At 45.2% G+C, this 9,212-nt stretch overlaps 1 long non-coding RNA gene across 1 annotated transcript; it reads right to left on the reverse strand.

Annotated features, from left to right (window-relative positions):
• Positions 1-6,615: 6,615 nt before the first annotated feature.
• On the reverse strand, positions 6,616-8,531 carry LOC115067154. The gene is made up of 3 exons (XR_003846588.1): positions 8,448-8,531; positions 7,728-7,983; positions 6,616-6,866 (listed from the first exon to the last, which is right to left on the reverse strand). It is a non-coding gene; the product is annotated as an uncharacterized LOC115067154 (long non-coding RNA).
• Positions 8,532-9,212: the final 681 nt, after the last annotated feature.

Below are 9,212 nucleotides of genomic sequence, written 5' to 3' on the forward strand. Positions count from 1 at the left end.
CACTTATTAATAGTGGGAAAAATAGTATGTGAAATGAATTATTATTGACCAAGAACTGACTGAAAATGAGTATTATTTCCGGGGATATATGTATCTATCTCCTAACCCTTCACAGTCCTCCATTTACGTTTTTTTTTTCTCCTAAGGGGGAATTGTTTGCCTTTGGTTATGTCCAGTGCAGGTATGAGCCAGGGGCTTACAACATTCTGAGTAAGGATTCCAGTTTATGCCTGACTTGTTTCTAGAAGCCAGATACAGATATGAAGTGTGATTCTGATGCTCCTAATAAGAAAATATGTTGCCATTCTTTTGGTTTAAGATATATTTCTATTTATGTGTCTATCTGTCTGTGTTCTAGTTAGCTTTCTATTGCTGTGATCAAAACACTGACCAAAACCAACTTGGGGAGGAAAGGGTTTATTTGGCTTACAGCACAGTCCATCATCAAGGAAAGACAAGGAAGGAACTCAGGGCAGGAACCTGGACCACAGAACACGGGAGGGAGGAACGTTGCTTACTGCCTTGGTCCTCAGGCTTGTGCTCAGCAGGCTTTCTCATACAATACAGTACCACCTGTGGAGGGTTGGCACCACCCACAGTAGGCTGGGCCCTCCCACATCATTCAACAATCATGAAAATGCCCCACAGACATGGTCAAAGGCCAGTCCAATGGGGAAAGTTCCTCAATTGAGGTTCCCTCTAACAAAGTGTATCAAGTTAACAACTAAAGCTATCCAGCATAATCTGTCTGTATGAGTGTATGCCACATGTGTACTGGTACCCACAGAGTCTAGAAGACTGTATCAGATCCCCTGGAGATGGAATTGCAGGAGGTTGTGAGCTGCCTTATATGGGTGCTGGGAACTGAACTCAGGTCCTCTGTAAAAGCAAAGTGGATTCCAAACTCCTGAGCCATCTTTCCTGCCCCTGTTCTTTTTGTGTCTGTTTAATTGAAAGATACTACCAGACGATTTCCCCTTTAATAATTGTTATCTACAAATATATGACATGGATGTGGGAACTTCTTAGGAAGCCCACAGAGACTCCCAGATATCTCTGTTCTCACTGGAGAATCAGATGTTGGAAGGCACTGTTGTTTCTTGGAGGTAACCAGAGTTGGAAGACAGAAGTAGAGAGGCAGATATGTCTTGTATTAGTGCGAATCATGACAATCTTCCTTCTAAGTTCATCCTAGGTGGCATCCTCTCCTTGGGAACCCTTGGACCTGGGGGTCATCTTGGGCATCTGTCCCTGCACCTCACCTGTGAAACCTTCAGGCATTATTAGAGCAGCAAATGCTTATGTTCTAGTGGATCTGGAGTGCAGTTACTGATAGGGCCTTCAGGGAGGGAGGCTGTCCTCTGCTAAGCTGTGGTCTGGCACAGAGGCAGCAGCTGGGGCTCACAGGGAGCTTGGTTTATAACTTCACCCTTAGGTTTTAGAGATGTCCACTGTTTCTCTTCCCATATAACATGCATTTAAAAAATTAAGCCTGTTTTTAAAACATATTTTGTTTTTTATGTGTATGAATGCATTGCCTCCATGTATCTAAGTGTACCTATGTTGTGTAATTCTGGCAGAGGTTAGAAGAGGGCATCAGATCCCCTGGAATTGGAGTTAGGGGTAGTTGTTAGCCACCATGTGGGTGCTGGGAACTAAACCAACTGGGGTCCTCTGCAAGAGCAGCCAGTGCTGCTCTCCGGCCTCCAATGTTGATTCACAAAGACTTACATAGCACTTCCTTTGAGCTAGGCGAGCACTATTCCAAGCTCTTGGGGGGTGGCTAGGTTTGCTGAGCCCACTCTACACCTGGAGGAAAGCAGAGAGATCCAGGTATCCCAGGGCCCTTGCTGAGCTCAGTCTTAGTACAAACGTTTGCAAATCTTGGGCTGGGGACAGGGCTCAGTGGGGAGAGTGTTTGCTGCACGAGCATGAGTTTGATCCTCAGAACCCACATTAGAAAGCCAGGTCTGTGATGCATGCTTATAATCCCAGTTCTGGGGAGGCAGGGGCAGGAGGATCCCTGGAGCTTTCTGACCTGTCCGCCTAGCTGAATTGCCCAGCACCAGAAGACTGGTCTCAACAAACAAGGTGGATGGCAGGTGAGGACAACATCAGTGAGAGGAAGCATGGACCGCAACTGAAATCATCTCTCCTAAGTATGTGTGCCTTCCCTCACAATCTGTTTTCAAAATGTAAGACAAATTATATTTCTATAGTCACTGCATTCTCACCCTAAAGTTTAGTGATAATTTCTGAAATTATTGATATGAAGATAAAGGTAGAATTTAGAAGTAGAATGTTGGCGTTGGAGAGATGGCTCAGTGGTTAAGAGCAGTGACTACTCTTGCAGAGGATACGGGTTCGATTCCTAGCACCCACATGACAGCTATGAAATGTCCTTAACATCAGTTCCAGGAGAATCCGAAGCCCTCCTCTGACCTCGGTGGCATTGGGGTGCACTCACATACATGCAGGCAATACACTCATACACATAAAATGAAAATAAAAATAAATTTAAAAAATTAAATAAAAAAATTAAAAAAAAAAGTAGAATGTCAACAGATGGACATCAATGCTCATACAATTTGCAAAGGAAGGCAGTCCATCAAGGCTGGGTAAACCTAGGCAGACGGGATCCTCCACACCATGGGAAAACATGAAGGGACTATCACACAGACATAAAGAAGATAGACAGGCATCCAAGAATAGAACCGAAAGCTTTGGTAGCTTGATAGGTACATAGACTTCAACTTCTGGTATGGAAGTGATCAAACTTCCCTGAAAGGGCCACAGATATGTTTCCAGAGCCTCATTAATGCCCCATCCAGAACTGGAGTCTATTTCTCCTGCCACTGAATCAGGCAGGCTTTTGTCACCCTCAAAGATGGGATGTGGCAGTTTCCTGTATTTCTGGGGTGGGCTGAGGACAAATCAACCCTACTGCTTTTTTCTCCTCACTCTCCCTGGGAACCAGCCACCATGTTGTAGGAAGCTGGAGCCTTAGAGGTGGGCCACATGGAAGGGCTCTGGCCTACAGCTCCACTAAGGTGTGTGTGCATGGCCTGCAGGTGACCAGGGCCTTTAAGCCTGCATGGCTGCTGTCTAGTAGAGCAGGAGTGAACTGTCTCACAGAACTTTAGCCACTTTGTAGACTCCTGAGCAAAGCCAGTCTGAGGCCTGGAGGGGGTGTGCCACATAGCCAAAGGTACCAGGCCAGACCAGACCGCACCTAGTGTGAGGACAGGTTTCACCTCCAGTAGAATGCTAGATTTACAATTATTTTTGTGTGTGTCTGAAGGCTGGAGGTCAACCTCAGGTGTACTTGTCTGGCTAGCTGAATGGAGCTGGTAATGCACCAGAATAAGGTGACTTACAAGTTCTTTTCTTGCACAGGGAGAACACTGGGGTGAAGCTGTCCCAGGAAGCCACTCTATGATAACGTCTATCTATCTATCTATCTATCTATCTATCTATCTATCTATCTATCTATCATCTATCTATCTATCTATCTATCTATCTATCTATCTATCATCTATCTATCTATCATCTATCTATATCGATTTATCAATCTATCACCTATCTATCTATCTTTATCTATCATCTATCTATCTATCTATCTATCTATCATCTATCTATCTTCTCTCTAATATATCATCTATCTATCATCTATCTATCTATCATCTATCTTTTATCTATCTATCCATCTACCCACCATATTCTGATGTATTCCATTAGATACCAGAATCTTTGTAGCACTAGAATAGGAGCCTGCCTTGACCTCCTGTTTTTCAAGATGCTAAGGGACCCAAAGGATTGATATAGTAGAAGTATTTCCTCCAGGTATGACATGACCCTGACTATCAGGAAGGAGAGCCTCTGTGGTGACTTTGGTCCCCAGTCATGGAAGCAGAAGAGATATGGCTGACAGCCAGGTCTGCAGTATGAAGCTGTTAAAATTCCCTGGTAGAATGCAGGCAGGGGAAGTTCATGGAGACTCTTATTTGAGATTCTAGTCACCACTTCCTCTTGGCCCAGCTACACATGGTCTTAGACTAGGATACATGAGTGGTAGATTAGGCAAGTGTTGGGTCTATTCAATGATGCAGCCGCCTCTGAGTCACTCCTGCTCCTGTAAGTAAGTCCACCCTCATGCTCTGTAAGTAACCCCCAATTCATTATTTCTCCAAGACGAAACTTAGATGGGATGTCTCTTTTGATCTGTTAGTGCCCAGCCTGGGATGAATAGATATCTGAAAAAATACCTCCCAGGGAAAAGTTACACAACAAAGATTATTAAAACTTTCCTTTTCCCAAGAGACAGTTATACACAACAGATCCTAGATCAGCTCCCCACACATATTGTGAGCCTTCGCTCAGATGTTGCTGTCCTTTACACCAGAGTTTACTCACTCTATGGGTCATGAGCAATGTCAGTAGGCTGAGCAGCAGATGCCAAGGTGACGGTGAGCTCTCATGAGTCTAAGAAAGAAAAGGGGAAAGTCACTGGTCGGCAGCTACTCTAAGTCACACTGGTGGGGACCTCCAGAGACAGGAGAGTAGTTTGCTGTCCTATAAACATACATTTCTTAATGTGTTACTTTTCTTGTGGATAGGAACAAATACCTGACAGGAAACAGCTTAAGGGAGGGATAATTTATTTGGGGTCATAGTTGGGGGAGTACAGTCTATCAAGGTGGGGAAGGCATGGCAGAGTCGATGGCACTGACAGCCTGTGGCTGGGTCTTCTCACAGCTTAGTGGACCAGGAAGCAGAGAGAGATGAATGTTCATGCTCAGCTCCGCTTGTTTCTCCTGTCCCCATTCTTCAGTCTGGCATCCCAGCCCTGGGATGGTGTCACCCACATTCAAGATGGCTCTTCTCCCCTCAGTTAACCATCTCTAGAAACACTCTCACAGACATGCCCAAAGGTATGCTCTAGGCATTTCCTAATCCAGTCACATTGACAATTAAATTATCCATTATCCTTAATTGTAAAATATTTTTATAAATGTCTAGAAGGGCTGAAAATGTAGTTCTGCTGGTAGAGTCCTTGGCTGGCATGCTTGAAGACCCAGGTTCAATTGCCAGCAATTGTGGTGTGGGACGCTTATAATGAGGTAGGACGATCAGAAATTCAAAGTTATATTTGCCTACATGGTGAGCTTGAGATGGGCCTGAGCTGCTTGAGACCCTGTTTCCAACGAAATAACTGACTAGATAAACAAATAATAACAAATAAGTGAAAACTATAGAATGTTATTTAAATATCTAGAAATATTAAGTAAAAAAAATTACAAAGTTCATAAACAAGTCTAGTCTACTTTGCATTGATTGAGCTACTCTGCTTGTGACCTTCAAGGCCATGAACAATTTGAAAGCTTTATTATCTGGAAAATTCTAGCAAAATGATTTAAGTTTCCAGTGTATCTGTGTTCTAATCTGTCACCAGTATGTAATCGGAGCCCTGCCTGCTGAGTCTGGACTCTGCAAGGATGATGCCATAGCTGAGTTAGGCCCCACCCATATGAGGTATGGATGCCACTGTTTCTCTGCACACTTGTGGACTAGAGACCTGGCCCTCAGCCTGCTTAGATAAGAAGGCTCTTCAGTCAAAGCCTTCCACTTCATAGTAGAGATGCCCAAGGACAGTGAGGTCAGAAACTGGGATGCACGGGAGCAGAACAGCAGCTCTGAAGGAACATCTGAACAGTCCCATGCTCTGGTTGGCCGTCCACCTACCAAGCCCCTAGATTCAGCTCCAGAGTTGAGTCAGAAGTCAATCCTCCTCCACTGTCTCCTGCAACACCTGCAGGCTCTACCATCTGCTAGTTACATCATGGGTCCTCACAAACTGATGTCAGGCAGCTGCAGCCTGCTTTTCCTGGGTGTTTGTCTGAGCTGGGTGAGATGGGCTGGCTGATAGAAGGAGCAGCCATCTGGCTCCAGGAACCTCTGGAAATCCCCAAAGCTCTTGGGACATGGGGACTCTGTTGTTTTCCCTCCTATTTGTTTTCTTTTCACCTAAGAGCACTCCAGTTAATTAGACCCCAATTAAGCCACAATGAATATCTAGATCTTATTCACTCCTGACTCAGGAACAAAGTCACAGGTGGCCCTGGATCCTGATCTCAAATTGCAGGAGGCAGGAAGCAGCTTCTGCATGGCGTTCTGCCTGGTGGTCAACCCAACTTGGGTTTTCAGAAGCTCATGGGGACAGCACTGCTTTCTTTCTGTGCCCAACTATCTTTAAGAAAATTTAGACAATTTGTATTGGTAATTCTACCTGTAAACAGTTGATGTAAGTAGAAGAGAAGCTCTCTCAGTTGGAGAGGCAGGGTCTCCTGCATCAGCCTTGCTGGGACCTGGTTGGCTTTCGAGGAGGGACCAGACCTACCTCATGTAATTGTAATTCTACCTGTAAACAGTTGATGTAAGTAGAAGAGAAGCTCTCTCAGTCGGAGAGGCAGGGTCTCCTGCATCAGCCGTGCTGGGACCTGGTTGGCTTTCGAGGAGGGACCAGACCTACCTCATGTAATTCACACACTTCCATCTGTCTGCCCAGAAACCTCAGAGGTCTCTTCTTCCCCTGGATGGTCACAGTAGTGGCTGTTGTGTTTGTGACCTTCTATATGAGCTACCCTGGAGACTTGGGGAGAAGGCTCAGTCTGTAAAGTGTCCGCTGAGCAATCATGAGACCTGAGTTCAATCCCCAGCACCGTGGAATAACTGGCACTGTGGTGCTCGGTGGTATCCCAGTGGTGGAAAGGCAGAGACAGGCAGATCCCTGCAGTTCAATGGCCAGTTCAGTGCAGTTCAATGGCCCAGCTGAAATAGTGAGCTCCAGGGTCCATGAGAGACCATATCTAAGAAACAGAGAGCAACTGATGAAGACATTGATGCTAACCTCTGGCCTCCATCCATGCACATGCACCCCTGCACTGCACATACATACACCCACATGAACATGTACACATCACACACATGTCCTTTAATAAGTACAGATGAGTATTTAAGATATTTACTTAAATTTTGTGTATTTACCATAGAAATATATTTGTTATATTAAGCAATAATAGAAATTTTAAGCCAGGAAAGAAATATGCTGTTTGATGTTAAATGTGTTTACCATATAAACAAATAGGCCTGTGTGCTTGCATCTTATGACCAGTTGCTCTTCCCTGATCCCAGGAATTCAGATGAAGAGATATGAGGGTGGGCCACATCACAGAATCCTGAGAACTGATCTGAGGGTGTCCCTGGACTCTTTGCTCCAGCCTACCTCAGGTGATCCTTCTAATGAGAGTGTTTTTGCTTTCATTTACACAGCATAAGAAAACGCAGTCCTTACAAGGAGTAGATACAGATGCTTCAATTTTCTCAGAGAAAATGACATTCTGAAAGCATGAAATATCCTGATTTCCCAAATCCTAATGCCTTACTAGATAGATGGGAACCTGCCTCCTATGCAAATGCAGAGGAAAGGTGGGTAAAATCACTCTGAAACAAAATCATAAATGAACAAGCCTCACTTAAAAATGGCAGAGGGACTCCTGGCCCTGGCAGGCACTTGTTTATGAACCTGCTGGGGCAGAAGGCTGCCTCCCTCCCGCTGTGCCCCAGGCTCACGTAATCTGGACCCCGGCAGCCTCTCCAGACAATTGTGGCTGCAACTTTACACCTCCCCCAAAGCGAGGTAGAAAATTTGGCCCACCCCGCGGACACACCGCTAATTAAGCCTGAGCTGGGAGCCCGCGAGCTGAGAACAATGGTGTCGACACCAGCCTCCGGGGATGGAGTTTCAAATCACGGTCGGCAGCAGTCCGCATCTGGGCTCTTAAAGGGGAAGGAGCCCTCAAACATCTCTGAAGGCGCCCTCAGGCCTGGTGGCTGCTCTCGCCTGGGCTCCCGGTCTCGGAGCCTTGCCTTCTGGCTTCTGGAGCGCTTGTCTGTATGATTTAGAAGTCGTGGTTATCAAGCAACCTGTGCGGGCAAAGGTTGAAGTTAAAGACAATCCCTCTTTCAGCTCCTAAGCAGAGGGAGGGACTGGGTCCCCAGGCTGAGCTGAACACAGTCGGCACCATCTCAGGCTGTCCCGGGCTCCCCCTGGGCTTCCAAGCTATTACTGCAGGAATCTGGATTTACTTCTAACACTCTGCTTAGGGTGCCTCTTTCCCTCTGTGCAAAAATCACTGGGCAGCAGGGCCTGACCCTAGCGCTCAAGAAACAAACATTTGCCAGACAAGATGGGGAAAGAGGTGGGGTATTCTCAGAGGGCGTTTAAGTGTGAGAGGTTTGTGAGGACAGAGAAGCAAATCTTGCCCTCCCTCCAGGATGAAGTTGGCAGCAATTCAAACAGCTCAGATTTCCTACAGAAAAGTTTTCAGCTCTACGGACCAGTCAAATCTTAGCCAGGCCTGGTGGCACAGGTTTGTAATCCCAGCTACCTTCGAGATTGATGTAGGAGGATCCCAAATTCAAGGTCAGCCTTGCCAATTTAGTGAGACCCCCCCCACCTGAAAATACAAAGTGGGGGGTGTGGGATACAGCTGGGTGGTAGAGGCTTGCTCAGTATGAGTGAGGACCTAGATTCCATCCCAGTTCTGCAAAAGACAAAAAAAGCATAAAGTCTTAGAAAAAAGAAAACGTCCACTTTTCAGTAGAAAACTTTAATCTACAATTTTGCCAATTTCTTTTTTAAAAAGATGAAAACAGAAGGATTTCTGTAGTGAATGCTGATCTCTGAGTCCCTGTCACTCCCCTGGGGAGTGTTTCTTATACTCATCAGCATATGGCTGCAAGTCATTAAAACAAATAGATTAAACATCATTGTAAAAAATATGAATAATAATGTATGTATTACAAGGGCCGAGGGCTGCGAAATCTATCCATTATTCAAAAAGTGCTGTTTGGAGGACAGTATCCAACACAGGTACCTTCCGGGGAGAAACTAAGAACTCAGCTTGCATGTTTGATACCTGAGCCTGATAAGCATATGTAGGCTTTCATGTACTTCCTGTTGTCAAATAATGCCATTTAATAAACATAAATAAACACTTTTCCATGCCACTTAGCAATGTGAATAACTGTAAAGTAGATGAATTGTGCCAGGTAAATAAAGTGTTGTCCTGTCTGATAGAATATTGGAACTTATTCCACATATATATATATATATATATGCCTTTTCTCTTTCCTCCTTCCCCTCTTCTTTG

Source organism: Nannospalax galili, unplaced genomic scaffold (assembly GCF_000622305.1).
Source record: "Nannospalax galili isolate Female #2095 unplaced genomic scaffold, S.galili_v1.0 scaffold100, whole genome shotgun sequence".
NCBI classification, from domain to species: domain Eukaryota; kingdom Metazoa; phylum Chordata; class Mammalia; order Rodentia; family Spalacidae; genus Nannospalax; species Nannospalax galili.